The 16982-nt window shown below is 47.9% G+C and overlaps 1 long non-coding RNA gene across 2 annotated transcripts; it reads left to right on the top strand.

Annotated features, from left to right (window-relative positions):
* The first annotated feature begins 219 nt into the window (after positions 1-219).
* Positions 220-10994, top strand: LOC310749949. Of its 2 annotated transcripts, XR_014541881.1 has the most exons (3): positions 220-693; positions 9040-9312; positions 10716-10994. It is a non-coding gene; the product is annotated as an uncharacterized lncRNA (long non-coding RNA). The 2 variants fall into 2 exon arrangements; XR_014541882.1 differs by lacking the exon at positions 220-693 and having other exon boundaries at positions 8269-9312.
* Positions 10995-16982: the final 5988 nt, after the last annotated feature.

Raw genomic sequence — 16982 nt, 5'->3', positions numbered from 1 at the left:
CGGTGTGGTTGTCATGTCTGGGACATCATGTATACTGTCCTTTTGTATTTTTATTTCCCTCAGTGAGCCTGACTTTGGCCTTTAATATATAACTGTAATTTATTTATCTCACAGCTAACCTGCAGCAAAAAATTAATAACGTTATAAATTGATATACATTACATCTCCTAATACTGTAAAAAAGTCCCCCTTGCAGTTATATGTTATGTTGCATTTTTTGTTATGTAACTTATGTTGGGAATCAGTGAAATATTATATATAAACAAAACCTTGTATTCAAATCATATGCCTATTTTTATGCCCTTTAAGAACAAACGTGTGGAGCTCCTTGTGTGTGTGAGTGCTTGTGAGCTCACATGGGGCGGGGAGGGGGCGGTGCCGAATTGAGTCTTTGACCCATGGAAGAAAGCCTAATTTCCCTGCCAGCAGCTGTGTGCACTTTGATCAGCAGCCTGGAGGGAATTAAACACAGGTGGGGGATGTCTGAGGAAACGCTCGCAGCTGTGCCTAGCCAGGCAAGATAGGGCTGGAAGTACAAAGCACGTCATCCCTGCACCTGTAACTGATTCAGATTGGAACCTGCCCTAATAGCCTCCCCTACTTAAGGACAGGCAACTGTGAGGAGTGTGATGAAGACCAAGGAGGCGTGCAATGCGTGCTGGGCGAAGGTGTTGCAGAAATGGCTGGAGCGAGGTGTGAGGAGGGACTGTCGCATACTGAGAGGAAACAAGGGAGAAGAGGGGGCAAGTTCTGCCAAGAGCAGCCAGTTCCAGGACAGGTGCTGGGGGGGGGAGTTGGAACTTCTGGGACTTTCGCATTTTGTGCCTGCCTGCACCAAATGCTAATTGTGACAGCACCCCTTTTGGAGGGAGAAAAAGAGAAAGGATTTAAAAATCAGGTTCAGGGTTGTTTCTTTAGTTCAAAAACAACCCAGCTTTTATTTCACCTTACACCACCTTTAGCTCCTTAGAGAACAGGTGGGATATAAATACAAATGTGGGCTGAACAAGGTGGATTTGCAGCTGGTTGGCTGACTAAACCCAGAGTGCTCGCTAGTGGCAAAAGGGGGAACCTCGGCTCTTAGTTTGGTACACGCACACTCCACGCACATTTGCACGCACACTCACAAAGCTCAACACATTTGTTATTAAATGGCATAAAAATAGGCAGTATATATTATTTGACATTGTGCTTGTTAATAGTAGGAGGAGTTTTCAGAGGCTTCGATTAACTCAGGATTTGCACTCTTAAGGTGTAGAAAAGTTAAGAAAAACTTTTGCCAAGTTTTGGAGTTTGAAGTTTCCCTGAGTTTAAGTTGGCTTTAAAGGTAACATCCTGACTTCAGCTGCTGCTGCTTATCTTAAATGTGCAGTTTTAAAGGCAAGCTTGCTTCATTTGTTTTTTTTAAAGGAAAACCAAAAACCCCCGGGTAATTTATCTTTCCTAAGACAAGCATTTTCTAAAAGAAGCTAGGTATTGGACTTGATCAATCTAAAACAGGGCCAATTTGGAGAAAGGAGAAACTGGGAAAGTGTTTGAAAGAGGCTGGAGAAAAGTTTCTCCAAATATGAAAATTTTTTATGTGTAAAATATTTTTTTTGTATGTGTGTATCTGGCTTTCATTCAACTTTCAGTAGCTCTCTGCAGATAGGATTCCTCAATGATCTATTATTACTAAGAGGTTGTATGACTGTATGACCAAAGGGAAAATTAGTGCCCCTTCCAGTAAAAGTAAATTGCTTGTCAACAGTAGATCTTCCATGTGTAGAGGTTATCTGAGGTTGGATTTATTTGGTTAAAGGATCGTTAAAGGGCTGCATTTCCCAAGATCAGTGAAGACCCATGGGCGTAGCCAGGTCTTGGGGGGGGGGAGGCAGAACCAACCTGATTGGTCAGTTAAGTATTGTTTTACTTGATCTGGGAGGGGGCAGCTGCCCCCCTGCCTCCCCTTCTTGGCTATGCCCATGCCAAGACTCTCAGGTTTCCTTTTAACATAGCTTTTTAAAAGTCTTTGATCCTTTTTGCCACCCCTCTTTGAGTTATGAAATCCTTTGAGTTTTGATGGGTAAATTTACTCCCAAGTAAGTTTCCTTCAACGAGGTTCCTTTCAATTTTGTTTCGTTACTCACTTCAGGAAATAATACATTTGTAGTCATCTTAGGTTCCATGTAAGGTGAAGAAATGTTTCTTGCTAAGTAGAAAGTGTCCTGCGATTGCAGGACAGGACAGTGCTTGACGGGGAGCTGCATTGGGCAGGGAAAACGCTTACTCTCTTCCTCGCTTTCGCTAGCTGCAGATATTCTACCATAAGGATTTGCCCATCTTCCGTGTTGGGTATTATTGTGTTTTTCCAATTTCTTGCTACTAAAATTCTGCCCATCGTTATTCCGTACATGAACAATGTTCTTTTCGATTTCCCTATTTCTTTTGGCAAAATGCTTAATAAAAATATTTCTGGCCTCTTTTTGAATGTTAATTTTTTTAAAAATTAAGTTCTTCATATATATTATTCCAAAAAACACAAATATCTGTACATTTCCACCACATATGCAAATAAGACCCAATTTCTTTATTACATCTCCAACATATAGGTGATCTGTTCTTATACATTTTAGCAAGTTTTTCTGGAGTTTGATGACATCTATACATCATCTTAATCGTGTTTTCCCTGAGATTGTAGCAGGCCGTGAATTTTATGTCTTCCCACCGTAATTTTTCCCATTGTTCCGTGTAAATATTATAACCCAAATATTATAACCCAAATCTTGCGCCCATCTCACCATTATGGCTTTCACTTGTTCTTCCTTTACCTCCCATTCCAATAGGAGGTTGTATACCCGTGAGATATATTTTCCTTTACTTTGTATCAATTCTTTTTCAAATTTTGATGTTTCTTTTGCAAGTCCTACTTTTTTATCAATGGTTAATCTTTGATGTATTTGAAAATATTGTAGCCAGTTTGTTAAATGCCCTTTAATTTCTTCATATTTTTTCAGTATACGTTCATCCTGTTGTCCTTCTAATAATAATCGGTATGTGGCCCATTCCCCTTCCATATTCTTTTTCTTAACTGCCTGTGCTTCTGTAGGTGAGGTCCACAGGGGGTTCTTGGGTTCTAGTATTCCTTTATATTTTGACCAGTTCTTATATAATTATTTCCTTATTAAATGATTCAGGAAGCCCCTGTGGACCTTTACCTTCTCATATATTAAATAGCCATGCCACCCATACCGATGATCATATCCCTCCAAATCAAATACATCAAAATCCCTTAATGTTATCCAGTCTTTCATCCATAGTAGTGCTGCAGCTGCATGATATAACTCTAGATCAGGGAGCACAAAGCCTCCTCTCTCTTTTTTATCACTTGGTAGCGCTCTTTAACCAACTCCAGGAGACTATTGTTGCCGGTGTAGTAGTGGACTTTCTGAGCATGAGCCCTCCGCAGGTCCACCACAGGCATGTCTGGGCCTAATATCCCCAGGAGGAAAGCCTCCGTTTTTTAAAATGAAGGATACCTTCATAATTCTTTTGAGCTCATTACAAATTACATTGCAAAATTCCTTTATTTTCTTACAGGTCCACCGCATATGTAACATTGAGTCTTCCGCTTCCCCACATCTCCAGCATTTACTTGAAATGTTCTTGTACATTTTGGATAATTTCAGTGGTGTTAAGTACCAGCGGAATTGCATCTGCATAAAATTTTCTTTCAAGGTGTAGCATGCGGTGAACTTCATAGATTTTCCCAGGCATTCATTGGGATACTAGAGCCAAAATCTTGAGCCCATTACAGATTTTAGAGGATTACAGATTGGAGAGGATTTTCACTTTAGAGTTGATCAGTTCTTTTTCCAATGTAAAGGGTTCCATCGCAAAACCATTTCTTTCTCTAGTTTAAATACCTCGTAAAGTTGGTGATATTGTAACCAACCTGACAGATGTTCTCTCATTTCTTCAAAGCTTTTTCCTTCCTCTTCCTTCCATATTTTTTCTTCTTCACTGCTAGTGCTTCAATGGGAGATATCCACTACAGAGTTTTAGGTTCAAGCAAATCTTTGTATTTTCCCAAACCATATAGAGAGGTTTCCTTATAATATGATCATTATTTTTTTGTGGATCTTAACTTTATCGTAACCTAAGTAGGCATGCCAGCCATAACGGTTGTAATGTCCTTCCAGGTCTAGAAGGTTTGTGTTTTGTAGTGTGTGGTGCCTATTGGCTTTTATTTTATTTTTTTTATAAGATATTTATTAAAGTTTTTGGAAATACAACAAGAAAAATAAAAAAACCCTCATTTTAAACAAGAAAAGATAAAATACAAAAAAGAAAAAAAGAAAAATCAAAAAGAAAAAACAGAATTGAAATCCATTAAGCAAAAAAGAAAAATCAATAAGAAATACAGCAAATCTTCCCATTACTGATCTTTCATTAGCTTGTTTCCCTGACCTCCTCACACCTCCCTTTTTTGTATTCTAAGTCAATTATCCATTTCAGCAAATCCTTTCCCTCTTTTCAAATTTTTGTCCTGTAAATTTATCTTGAAATTAATATACCTTTACTTTCCCTCCTTTCACCAATTAATAGTCTATTTTTCCTAAATCTTTGTAACATTTCTGCTAAAATCACATAAATTCATTCCAACATCATTCTAACATTCATTAATCTTGCAATGTTTCTGTAAATAGTCTTTGAATTTCTTCCAATCTTCCTCCACGACTCTTCTCCCTGGTCTTGGATTCTGCCAGTCATTTCTGCCAGTTCCATGTAGTCCAACACCTTCATCTGCCATTCTTCCAGGGTGGGTAGATCTTGTGTCTTCCAATGCTTTGCAATAAGTATTCTTGCTGCTGTTGTAGCATACATAAAGAAAGTTCTATCCTTCTTTGGCACCAATTGGCTGACCATGCCCAGGAGAAAGGCCTCTGGTTTCTTCAGAAAGGTATATTTAAATACCTTTTTCATTTCGTTATAGATCATCTCTCAGAAAACCTTAATCCTTGGGCATGTCCACCAAAGGTGAAAGAATGTACCTTCGGTCTCTTTACATTTCCAACATTTATTATCGGGCAAATGATAAATTTTCGCAAGCTTGACTGGTGTCATGTACCACCTGTATATCATTTTCATTATATTCTCTCTTAAGGCATTACATGCCGTGAACTTCATACCTGTGGTCCATAACTGTTCCCAGTCAGCCATCATAATGTTGTGTCCAACATCTTGTGCCCATTTAATCATAACAGATTTCACCGTTTCATCCTGAGTATTCCATTTCAACAGCAAGTTATACATTCTTGACAAATTCTTAGTTTTGGAATCTAACAGTTCTGTTTCCAATTTTGATTTTTCCACCTGGAAGCCAATTTTTTCATCCAAATTATATGCCTCCATTATCTGATAGTAGTGAAGCCAGTCTCGCACTCTATTTTTTAATTTTTCAAAACTCTGCAGTTTTAATCTGTCTCCCTCTTGTTCAAAAATTTCCCAATATTTCGGCCATTTGGCCTCCATATTGAGCTTTTTCTGAGCCTTCGCTTCCATTGGTGACAGCCACCTTGGGGTTTTATTTTCAAGCAAATCCTTACATCTTATCCAAACATTAAACAGTGCTTTTCTGACAATATGGTTTTTGAACGCTTTGTGTGCTTTGACCTTATCATACCACAAATATACATGCCACCCAAAAATGTTGTTAAAACCTTCTAAATCCAACACATCAGTGTTCTCAAGAAGCATCTATTCTCTCAGCCAGCAAAAAGCGGCTGATTCATAATAAAGTTTTAAGTCTGGCAGGGCAAATCCACCTCTTTCCTTAGCGTCAGTTAATATCTTAAATTTTATTCGAGGTTTCTTGCCTTGCCAGACAAATCTAGAGATATCTCTCTGCCACTTCTTGAAACACTCCATTTTATCCAAAATTTGCAATGTTTGAAACAAAAACAACATCCTTGGCAATACATTCATCTTTATCGCAGCAATTCGGCCTAGCAATGATAGCTTCAAGTTTGACCATATTTCTAAATCCTTTTTCACTTCCATCCAACATTTTTCATAGTTATCCTTAAACAGATTCACATTCTTGGCAGTCATGTTAACTCCTAGGTATTTCACTTTCTTAACCAGTGTTAGCCCTGTCTTTTATAGCCTGCACTGTCCTTTCTGGGAATTTTTCCGTCAGGGCTAGGTTCATATGGCGTGCCCCCGAGGTTAGGAGCCTAGCCTCCTTTCTAGCCAGCAGTGATGTTTCCTCATGGGTCCATCTCCTGTTCACCTGATGTGTATTTTGTTGCGCATCATACCAATCTGGTGTGGGCTCATCAGTGATGAACACCACGTCCTGTCTTAAAGTTCTCTTGCAATCTGGGTGTTCGCATACAAAAACTAGGAGTTCCACTGCAGGAACTACACCAGGCCCAGCAGCATGGGAGCTGCTCCTCACCTGGGTGGTACGGTCAGAGGACCTGCCACCGCTCTTTGCATTATTGCAACAATTCATTTTGGTTTCCCGAATCTGGGTGAGGATGAACTGAACCTCTCTGGCAAGGACCCAGAGGTTCAGATAAGCCTTCCCTGTTAGCCGCCTGAAGACGTTGCCCGACTCTCACCACGAGGAGGCAGGGATAGGCACGTGGAAAAGACCGCTGAATATCGATCAGTATAACACTACAGATCATCAGCTTCCTTTTTTAAAAAAAATCATCATCGGGATGCCACGCCCCTCAGACATTACTTCTGATTATCTGCAGAAGTACAGAATATTTTACTAGCAGCCCCGTGCCAGCCTGGGCAATTTCTTGGGCGCTCACAAACCAGCATTAACAGAAGCCATGATTTTATTAAAAATGCTATGAGCATAAATGCCACCGATCAACACCCGTGACGAGAGGACCTTGAGATCTTGCTTCCGGACAATACCCAGGGCTAACGGGTCCTCCGCCGAGCGGTCACTCCACACACCTCTGCAGGAGAGCGTTGCAGATGTGGTGCTCAGGTCTTCCACTTGGTAGCGCTCTTTTACCAACTCCAGGAGGCTGGTGTTCCCTGCGTAATACTGAACTTTCTGGGCGTGAGCCCTCCGCAGGTCCGCCTGCTCGCCCACCACCTGGGCGTCGATTATACGTGCGGTCCGTCCAATACTCGCTACTATGTCGGGTTTCCTCAAACCTTCTGATGTTCAGAAGGGAGGCTCCAAATCCACATGATACCCCTGTCTCCGAAGTCCTTTAGTGATATATTTCACTACAGCATTATGCCGGAAGACCCTTGCTGCATGAGACCTGTAGCAGACTTGGAGAACGTGGTTCAGAGTTTCGGGCATCTGGCACCCGCCGCGACATAGCCGGTCAGCTCTCCGTCCCCTGGCCAAGCAGGACCTGGTAGGGAGCGCATTGATGCGCATCCGAATGGAGTTACGATAGTCCTTGCCCGAGTTGCTATACATCCTTCTGGCGTGAAGGGCACGCCCAGGTAGCGCCACTGGTACGACTGCTTGAGAGCTTGTAATGGTCTGTTGGTACAGGAGAATACCCGCTGCGGGTTCACCACCATTTTCTTCTCCCTGGGGACGACTTCCAAGGATACTGTCAAGCTCTTTCCGGAGTTTACAGTGAGGCCGCATAGTGCAAGATGTCCGCCCACTATGTCGATGGTAGTTTGTAGCCCTACTGGTGTAGACGCCACCAACACCAGGTTGTCCGCGAAGGCTACACCGTTCTCTGTCACGCCTTCTCCCAGGTCGGCCCCAACCTCCTTCGGTATCTTCCAAAGGAGGCGGTCCATGATCATATTAAATATACAGGGCGACAAGGGGCATACAAAAACTGGGTGTTCCACCGCAGGAACTACACCAGGCCCAGCAGCACGGGAGCTGCTCCTCACCCGGGTGGTACGGTCAGAGGACCCGCCACCTCTCTTTGTGTTTCCACAACGATTCATGTTCAGTTTCCTGAATCTGGGTGAGGATGAACTGAACCTCTCTGGCATGGACCCAGAGGCTCAGATAAGCCTTCCCTGTTAGCCGCCTAAAAATGTTGCTGCCTAGAGACGTTGCCTGACTCTCACCACGAGGAGGGAGGGATAGGCATGTGGAAAAGACCGCCAAAGATTGATTGGTTTAACAATAATAATAATAATAATTTATTTATATCCCGCCCTCCGCAGCCGAAGCCGGGCTCAGGGTGACTAGCAACAATAAAATAGTGCAACATTCTAAAAACATTTCATTATAAAAATTAATTAAAATCAAATTGATGGCATCACAGATCATCAGCTGCCATTTTCCTTAAGTCATAGTTACTCCCGCCGTTTACCCGCGCTTCATTGAATTTCTTCACTTTGACATTCAGAGCACTGGGCAGAAATCACATCGCGTCAACACCCGCCGCGGGCCTTCGCGATGCTTTGTTTTAATTAAACAGTTGGGTTCCCCTGGTCCGCACCAGTTCTAAGTCAGCTGCTAGGCGCCGGCCGAGGCGGGACAAGGCATTAGGCTATTTATTTATTTTTTAATTGTTTTTGGGGGTGTGACTAGTTTATTTTGTATTATGGTGTGTTTTGTAGCACTAGGTTTTAATCCTGCTCTCTTCTATCTGTTTGGATGGAGGCTGTTTGTTTGACAATGCTGTAAGCATACAGCCCTCAGATCACAACCCATGGTGATGGCGCCTTGAAATATTTCTTTCCTATTATTCCTAAAAGCAACAGTTCTTTTATGCTCACTCCATGGCAGTCTTACTGAAGTGACATGTAACTTGCAGTTTCTCTTGCACAGTGTCTGTAGACTACTGTAACACCCTTGTATTGGTTCAGGGTCTCAGATGTATGGCACCCACCTCTGTAGAGTCTGTCAAGTCTTCTGCCTCTGGCTAGACATTTTCATATTGGGAGCACATTTATCCAGAGTTTTACGGAATTAAAGTAATCCCTTCCTGACAGAAAACATGTGCAACCATGCCTCTTGGTTTGGTGTTTTTTATTCTTCTTCTAACCCCCTCCATCAATGTGCTCCCCTGCTTCATCAATCCATCTTTCACTCAGGGCCCCTGTTGTATGCAGGAAGCTTCCTCTGTTTCTGAAGTGATGTTCCATTACCTTCAGTTCCTTTGCCAGGAAGTTCCCAGCTAAGGACTGCTCGCCGACCTGCTTAAAGGCAATTTATGAAGGTGTTCTCTATGCAGGCTCCGTATGCTCCATCTCAGCCATTGCAAACAGGGACCTCCATCATTTACCTTGATGTGAAACTACGCCACAAGTCTGGATGCTGGGAGACCAAGCCAGGTTCTAATTGTCCTTGAGCAGTGGTCCATGCAGGTAAGCATTTGCACCCCTCCAACTCTAACGACAGCTGGTTGTAAAAGTAGGGTAGGACCACAGTCTGTATTCTGAACACCCTGTCTTGGGGTTTCAGGGAACCCTTCCTCAAGATTTCCCTTGCAGCCTCTCAAGGGGTTGGATTGCCATTCTTCTCTCAGTGGTGAATGGGATCCTAAGCTATTTCCATTTGCCTGACCTCTTTAGTGCCATTTTAGCATTGACCACCACTTTCTTTTGGGGACATTCTCCAGGGAGACCATTAAGCACTTCTGGTATTGATGGTAAGCCCACATAGTGCCAGATGTTGCACCACTATGTGAGGGCTGTGAGGTTGGATACTCAGCTCTTCAAAGGAGCTGCTGTTTTTCCTAGCAGCAGGTATCATGCATTGGAACCACAAAATGCATGAATGGATTATAGAATGGTAGAGTTGTAAGAGACCAGGAATCATCTAGTCAAAGCTCCTGAAATTCAGGATTACTGGAGCAGCAAATCCAAATTCTGCCTGGGTCATCCAAAACCCTGAAGGGGTGGGCTCCCATTCTGGAAGATGCATTACAGCTGTCTAACAACTGGAAGACTGGAAAGGGATCCCCTGTGGAAAAGCTAAGGGGGTGATGGGTGCTCCTCCAGTTCTTTGAGTGTGGAAAGTGTAGCCTGCTGCACAGTTGTCTACATGAGCCTCAGAAGGTTCTGTGTCTTGAGAGAAGGATTGATAGGTACAGCTCCTGCTGTGGTCCCCACTGAATTGGGGCTTTGGATGGCTATTGGCACTTATGGTACAATAACCCCAAGATCTGGGTGAGCCCTGGGATGAGTGCAAGTACTTGGGGTGTGTGAAATGAGAAGTAAATCTGATCCTCCATGCTCTGCAATAATTTTCCTACCAGGCTGGGAGAAGATCAACTGCACACCACTGAAGTTTTGAGCCCATCTTGGACAAGGCGATGATGTGCCCAGAGTAATAATACCTTTATTGTCATTATATAACCTGTGTACAATGAAATTAAACGAGCCTCCCCCCCAAACACTCAATCTCGTTGCACTCTGTGTGCTTATCTAACAACACACGACCTCGCAAGTCAATTTTGCTATGTTATTTTCCAACAACCTAACAGCCCACAGATAGAAGCTATTTTTTAGCCTGTTGGTACAACTGATTATACTTCTATATCTCCTGCCCGAGGGTAGAAGATTTTCTAAGTGAGGTCCTCACTAAGGTAAACTCCCAGGAATTTAAAGCAGGGGACTCTCTCCACACAGCACCCCCCCCCAATATACAATGGGGCAGGTTCCCCTCTCTTCCTCCGGAAGTCCAACAGCATCGCCTTTGTCTTACTAATATTTAGGTGCAAGTTATTCTCTGAGGACCTAACCAATATTTGTTTGTTCATTAATAGGCTGCCACTGGAGTGGATATTGGGATTGGTCCTAGGTTTCCTCTGCTGGCTGTATCCATACCTGTGCCAGAATGTTCCTGTACTTCACGTGGATCTGGAGCTTGGAGGTCATGAATTCTCACCGGGGCAGCAGAAGTTTCTGCCATGATTGGACTTATTGTTTGGCAGCAAACGGTGACTCATATAATGTTGGCTCTGCACGCAGATAACCAGAACACGGACATGGAGGCTTTTTGTGATATTCCAAGTTGTTAAATAAAAATGATTTGTGTATTAGAACATATATTTCAGATAAGTCTAGCTAAATAAGATGGTGCATGCTTTATATCAAGATTGTGCCAAGGTAGCCTGATTGGAACATGAATCGTGGAGGACCATGGTCCAGGGGTGGTTCCAAGGACTTGCAGGGGGTGGCACCACTTACTGGTGATTTTTGTTACAATTATAACTATGAGATTGCTTCATTGCAGATTTTTGCATTGCTGTTGTGGGTTTTTCTTGTAATCTGAGTAACAGATTCACTGCATAACTCCACTCCTTCTAGACCCCGAGGAACTTGCGGAAGATTGGGCGTGTAGATTGTTAGGGTTATCTTGAAGGGGTGGGTTGTGTTGAACCAAAGGTGAACTGTTCTGGAAGCTCTGCAAACACCATTTTGGTAGTCAAGACAACCCCACAATTAATAGGTAGTTGTTGTAGTGATGAGCTCATATAAGCTAATTGGCTTGTTTTGATGCTATCCTTAACTGGGGGCTTCGGGTGCATGGAGTCCAGAAAGAGGAGCTAGCTGTAAGACTTTGGCATTTGCCACCTATGCCCCCATCTGGTCAAGTGGAGTGATGGGAAGTCCTGGCCGAAGTGAAGTATGCTGCTTTGTGTATAAAGATGTATGAACGTTTGCTTGGGTGCAGACAAGCTAACTCCTTGCTGAGGTGTCTGTCCTGCAGCTGTAAAGGGTGGGAGGCCTGGCAGACTGATTTGCTGTAATAAAGCTTTTAATAAAGCACTGAAACTGATCACTCTGGAGTTTGACTTCCATCTGTGGTACGCCTGCACCCAACCACTCCCACAAGACCACCTTTGGATCTGCAGTTCAGAACATCATACCAGGCAGCCTTTGGCTCTGGGTAGACTGGGTTGTTGATCCCCTTCAGGTAGATCACAAAGCTCTTCAGTCTACCCAGTGGAGAACTGAAGGCTGTCAGCTGTCATGCCTACCAACTGGAGAGAGAAAGCACCCAGTGCCGAACTCTGCACATGCCCCAAATTGGTAAGACTTGATTCAAATAGTTTCTTTACGGAAAGGTTCAACCTTGCTGACATCCTCTACATATTAACAACCAGCACCCACCTTCCGGCGTGGTGGTGGTCTGGTCGCGGGTGGGGCGGGCTGGGGACGGTGGTGCCTGGGAGCTGCAGTTTCTCACCCAGGAGAGGTTCTGGTTGGCATCCGCTGCCCACCTGCACCAGCCCTCCTCAAAGAAGCATGAGAGGAAGGTCTCTGGGGGAGAAAGGCAGGCGGGTGGGTCCCAGGGGTGCCTTTTCTGCCCTCCCCCCATTCCAGTGGTGCCCACATCCCCCCGGCCTCGAATGCCCCCCGACTGCTCACTGCCAGCCCGTTCGTTGCCGCCTCGCCACAGTCCTTGGTGCCATCACAATGGCGGGCAGGGGTCACGCAGCTGCTTGGTAGGCATGGGCGCTCGTCTGGGGTGCAGCTCTGGGGACCTGGAAATGTTGGGACGGTGAATGGGGAGCCTCCAAGCCCAGAGGCAGTCTATCTGGTTGGCTGGGTTTGGGGGAGGTGGAAAAGAAAGCCTTACTTTGGGGGCCACAGTTCCTGAACTGCACATTGTCCAGCGCCACGCTCACCACCGAGGAGAAGGTCACCTGTAGAGGGGGAGACAGCGCTCTTGACATGCTCCGGCGAAGGAGCCGGCCGGCGAGAGCGAGGAGCCGAAGACCCACCTGGAAAGCGCACGGGACTCTTCTGGTGGAGGCCAGCAGGGGGCGCCAGGCGCCAGAGGACGAGGCGGAGTTTCGCCATGGCTCAGCTCCAATGTGAAGCTCCCGTTGAGTCCTGCAGGGGAAGGGTGAGGGTCTGGCGGTCATCTAGTCTGACTCAGCGTGGATTGCGGATTGCCATCTGGTCTCAGTCGCTCTCGTTTTTATCAGTCCTCAAAAGGGGATGGGAAGCAGGGCACCAGTAAATGTCATGATAAGAATGATCAGGATGGTATTTCTTTACGCCAACCCCAGCAGGCGGGTTGGTAGTCTAGAAATCAATCAATAGAAATTACATGATACGATACGTACTGCAGTTTAGAAACGTATTATGTGATATTGATACGGAACTATGAGAACCGGGCCAGGGGGCATTTCCTCCACCACACCGGGGAAAAGGCCAAGTAGGGGGCTCTGGGCCTGTTGGATTTCCGAACTCCATTGCCCCAAGCTTACCTGTCTCGGCCATGCTATACCAGGCTCGGAGCTCACAACCTGAGGCCGCGGCACTCAGGGTCGGGGAGTGGAGTCGGGCAGGGGCGGCAGGCGGCTTGGCTTGCTGCTCCAAGGAGCTCATGTACCAGCCTGAGGGGAGGTCGGGGGGCGACAGGTCTAAGGGGTGCTCTAACTGCTAAGCAATGCTTCCCTTCCCTTCAAATGAAGTATATTTACCCGGGTCGGTGCCCAGCGTGTGGACGAGGGGGGGGGGTTGGTGCTGCGCGCCCAGCCTCCACTATGCCCTGGGTGCTACCGATACCCGGAGTGCCTGCCTGTCTTCCCTTCCCCCAGGCAGACCGGGCAGGAGCCTGTCCCTTGGTTTAGGAGTGCCAAGCGGCAGGCAGGCAGGCAGGCAGGCAGGAAGGATGGTTGTCCCCTGCCTGCCTGCCTGCCTGCCTGCCTGCCTGCCTGCCTGCCTTCCCTCCCCCAAGTAGACCAGGCAGGAGCCTGTCCCTTCGTTTAGGAGTCCCGCTGAACTCCTAATGGTTACATCTATTTTGACTCAGCCAGCATGATGTTGGAAGCTCCCATTTTCTTCCAGAATCAGCCTGCTCTTTATCAGCGATATAGTGTCTAGGGGTCCATTCTTTTCCTCCTGCAGCATGGTCCTCTCACGTGGGGCGGCGCTGGGGTGGCAGTAGACCGTTCCCGGCGCCTGCCCTCTTGCTTCTGCGTGACTGATGGAAGCAAGGCAAGAGTGGCTGGCGGAGGATGCAAAGGCCGGCAAAGGGCAAGCTTTGCCCTGTGTGGGTCTAGCCCCTGGCTGGTCCAGGGGAGAGGTTGCTGGTGGCCCCGGTCTACCGGCCGGCAAGCAGGGTGGGTTGGCCGGTCTTCACGGCAGAAGGAGCGTAAGCACTGGCCGTCTTCCTGGGGGGTGGCGGCGGAGCTTAAGAGGCTGAGTGTAGCTCCCCTTCGGAGGCGCTGGCAGCATGGTCTGTTTCTTCTGCGGCCGCTGGCAGCTATCCTCTGGTGTACTACTGACCAGGCAAACTGGGACGTGGCAGTCCCCTTCTGAGGACAGAAGGCTTTCCCGGTCTACCGCTGGGAGGTCTGTCCGCTGCCTGGTCCCCCCAGCCGGTCAGTCGGCAGGTGGGTGGAAGTCGGGCAGTCAAGCTGACGGCAGGGCTGCAAGCAGCGGCCGTTCTCCGCCTGGCCAAGGCGGCTGTGGCTTTCTGGTCCACTTGGGAGGATGGACGGATGGAGAGCTTCTCGGTCCCTCCATCAAGGGTGGGTGGTCCTCTCCGGTTTACCCGCCAGAGGCCAGCGGACCGCACGGTCTACTCGCGAGGGCCCCGGTCTTCCCGGCGGCGGGGCTGCGATCCCTGCCCCACGGTCTGCCGGCCGGGGAGGCTGGGGTTTTGCGGTTTCCCTCGGAGAACAGACGGTTTCCCGGTCACTCCTCCTTGAGCCCGGGAGACGCCGGTCCAGCCCGCGGCGTGCCTGGAACTGCTGTCCTGTGGTCTACTCACCGAGGAGGCTGGGATTTGCCGGCCCCCTTCTCAGAACGGCGGGCGTCACGGTCTACCGGCCGAAGGCCCAGTCTGCTTCTCGCGTCAACAGTCCCCCCGGTCTGGCCCACCCCCAAAGGAGGGGGCTAGAAGCGGTGCCCGGTGTCCCGGCCCTGGGCTCCCCTACGGTCTGCTGGCCGGGGAGGCTGGGTCTTGCCGGTCTAACTCCAAGAACGGAAGGCTTCCCGGGCTACCCCTCCGAAGCCCTGCCAGGTCACCGCGGCCCTGCCGAGGGAAGGCGCAGCTCTGCCAGATGACCTGGCATAGGGAGTGGAACCGCTGGCCAGTCTACTGGCATCTGGACTTCAGTAAGCCCGGTCTACCTGCCGAAGGGGCTGACAGCGTTGCCTGGTCTTCCGGCCCTCGACTCTCCTCCGGTCTACCGGCCGGGGTGGGGGGGGGGGTGGGGGAGGCTGGGTCTTGCTGGTCTACCTCCGTGGAAGGGAGGCTTCCCGGTCGTCCCGCTGGAGGCGCGGTGGGCTCCTCGCGTCCCCAGTCACCCCAGTCAGTCTGCCTGCCTGCCTCAGGGTCTGGGGCTTCCAGGTCTACCTTGGAGGACAGACGACTTCCCGGTCTCCCCTCTTACCCGTTTAAAGTTTGAGAATAGGTTGAGATCGTTTCGGCCCCAAGACCTCTAATCATTCGCTTTACCAGATAAAACACACTTGGTTGTTTGCGGGGGGGGGGGAGGGAGGGGGAGAGAGAGAGAGAGGCAGGCAGGCAGGCAGGCAGAAACAAAATATATATCTCTCTCTGTCACACACACACACACGCTTGTTTACGGGGGAGGGAGACAGAAGGGCACAAAATTTCTCTCTCACTCTAAGCATACACTCAAACACAGCATGTGCTTGTGTGGGGGGAGACAGACAGAGACGCAGGAGCCAAGTACACCGCACACACGATTGTGTGCAGGGGAGACAGACAGGGACAGAGAGATGGACACAAAACATCACTCCAACGCGCACACGCACACCCCAAAAACCACTTCCGCCCCCCCCTTCCGTGTGCTTGCGTGCAGGGGAGAGAGACAGACCAAAAATAGATCACGGAGAGAGAGAGAGAGGCAGGCAGGCAGGCAGGCAGGCAGGCACACATGCACGCATCCCCCATTTCGACCGCACGCACTTACGCCCTCGCGCACGCACGATCATGACAACAAAAGGGATACGAAGGAGAAGGGGAAGAGAACGGCTGCCCTGCCATTACGATGCTGGCCACACGGGGGCGCTCCTAAAGCGAGGGAGGGGTGCCTACCCGGTCTACATGGGGGGCGGGTAGGCAGGCAGGCAGGTAGGCAGGCAGGCACGGGGGTGCTGTTGGAACTGCTGGAACTCAAGCTGCCTTTGAACCAGCACAGACGTGACTCCTCGCATGCTCAGAGACTATTTCTTTTTTGTTACCGGAAACTCAAGTTGTAAAGAGTGGAATGGACACCAGGCTGACCCCTCTCGCCCCACGATGCATGAGTATCACTTTCGGCCGTCGCGCCTTAACAATGCCTTCATGTGAGAAGCAGCACCGGGCTGCTGGAAGCAGTTCTGCAGACCCTTGGGCTCGTGGCCAGGGGGTGTCAGGAAGGAAACTGTGGAGACTGAGGGACACCGAGAGAGGAGCTGAAATGCAGGACCTAAAGGGATGGAAGTAGGAGCAGCAGTGTCGGCAGAAAAGGAGGTTTGGGGCGGGGGTGGTGGTAGGAGAGACAAACTGGTTGGGGAAAACAGGTGCCTTCAGGTGGGGGAATCTTTAGGGATGCAGAAAAACCTGGAGGCTGAGCTGCAGAGCGGAAGGGAGTTGGGTGAGGAAGGTTCCCTGTCATGTTGGGGGGGTGTATGGTTTCGGAGGGTGCAGACTCCTCCCTCTCCTTAAAGGCCTTAGGACATCTGTTCCTTGCCAGTTTCAGGTCCTTCTGTGCCCCCTCCCTTGCCCTCAGGGCTGCCAAGAGATTAGCAAATCGAATGATTAACTGCCCAGCATCTAACTGATTAATCAATAAACCAACCAACACACTTTAAATGCATTTACATGCTGCAACACCTCAACTTTATAATGATGCTGTGAGAAAGGAGCGGTTTAGTAACCAACGCTTTTTCTTCTTAAAAAAATCTAACAAAAAACTTTCACTTCTTGCTGTTAGAAATAGTGGTCTCTCCTCGCCTCCCACTATTTGAATAGAAGCCCGGTACTTTCCTGCTATTATCTGAACCGAGTCCCTGGCGGAGATAGAGTAGGCTATGGAGGAAAATAGATGGCTAAGCGG

Source organism: Podarcis filfolensis (genome assembly GCF_964270895.1).
Source record: "Podarcis filfolensis genome assembly, chromosome: 15".
Taxonomy (NCBI): Eukaryota; Metazoa; Chordata; class Lepidosauria; order Squamata; family Lacertidae; genus Podarcis; species Podarcis filfolensis.
This window is presented reverse-complemented; position numbering and strand designations above follow the sequence as displayed.